Here is a 1,767-nt window from a genome sequence, read left to right as displayed (position 1 = left end):
GGCGGGACTTTTTTTATTTCGGCGGGTCGGCGGGGGTCCTGCATCCTGATCCTGACTCTGGATTACATCGATGGAGCCATTTTTTAAAATGTTTTTTATTAAAGGAATAGTCAAAAATTGACTGTTTGTTTTTTGACTGATGAGAAGCCTAGGCCTAGAAAAATACCCCAAACTGGCTGATATTCAGCTTTTCCCCATAAAAGACAACAATTAAGTTGGAAAAGGGCAAGGCCACAGCTTTATTTCCAATTTAAATATAACCACCAAAACATAACTAGTGCTAGTCACAGTTAAACTGGGAGCAGAGCCGGCGCTACCATACACAGGAGCAGCGGCATGGACGGGGCTCTGAGCTTCAGTTTCCTATAGTCTGAACCCCGCCCTTAGCTCCCCCTGATGTATGCTCTCCCCAGATCCTGCTGAAAGCCTGCACTGTCCGGCAGAGATATTTACATATGAATGGGCCGTGGTATTTGCATATCAATAAGCCATGACACATTCATATGTAAATATCACGGCTAATTAATATGCAAATCAACACCGTCGCCCCCCAACCCCCCGCTGTTAAGGAAGGAAAAACTGCCTGAAGACTGCAAGAAAAGGTATGTTTAAGTATGTGTATGGTGTAAACCTCTGTTATATTTGCGGTCATTGTGGACACTTTCGTTACATTGGCGGTCAATGTAAATACTTTTGTTACTTTGGCGGTCAGTGCGAATACCTTCATTACATTGGCGGTCAGTGCGAATACCTTCCTTACATTGGCGGTCAGTGCGAATACCTTCCTTACATTGGCGGTCAGTGCGAATACCTTTGTTACATTGGCGGTCAGTGTGAATACCTTTGTTACATTGGCGGTCAGTGCGAATACCTTTGTTACATTGGCGGTCAGTGCGAATACCTTTGTTACATTGGCGGTCAGTGCGAATACCTTCGTTACATTGGCGGTCAGTGTGACTACCTTCGTTACATTGGCGGTCAGTGCTGTTGATTATGATATCTTTAGTGGAGATCTATGGCGAGGTTGTCCTTGTAGTGGGGTGCTCCATGATAATAGATGTGGGGTGTCAATGTCTGTGGCTTTACATATTGGGCTTCAGAAGATGATGGTTAATCTTTTCCCAAATTCTGGATATGTTTAGTGTGAGCTGTAACATGGTCATCTTCGTTAAGCTTTCTGGAGTGGTACACTTTGGGGTGTCTTTGTATTGGGGTGCTTCACAGTAAACTATTTGGGGTGTCATTGCTTGTGGCTTCGCATATACAGCACTAGTAGCTGATGTCTTCCTTTTTTCTAAATACTCCTAACATAATTGGTTTGACCTGTAACATGGATATCTCAGATCTCCTATTAGTTTGGAGTGCTACTTTATGGGATGTCTTTGCAGGGCTACCATAAGAATGCCTGAGGGTGCACCTTTGCCTGTGTAGGCAAAAATCCTTGCACCGGCCTTGACTGGGAGCACAACTGCAAGTGCCAGACAGGCATTAGACTGTTATCGGTGTGCAGCGCTCGGGGTCACCAATAAGGTGAACCATCAAATACGTAAATAAAGTGTTAACCAAACAACATGTAATAAAAATGTAATTCAATTTGTAAACTTTTTTTATTACAAATTTTTTGAAATTTTTTGATTACATGTATTTGGTTAACACTTTATTTACGTATTTGATCACCTTATTGGTGACCCCGAGCGCTGCACACCCATCTATATACATTTTGACCTCAGTGTCCCGAGCGCAGCAGCTTTTATTATTATTACTAAT

Source organism: Nanorana parkeri, unplaced genomic scaffold, assembly GCF_000935625.1.
Source record: "Nanorana parkeri isolate BGI_ZX_2015 unplaced genomic scaffold, ASM93562v1 scaffold931, whole genome shotgun sequence".
NCBI lineage: Eukaryota > Metazoa > Chordata > Amphibia > Anura > Dicroglossidae > Nanorana > Nanorana parkeri.
Note: the sequence above shows the minus strand (reverse complement) of the source record.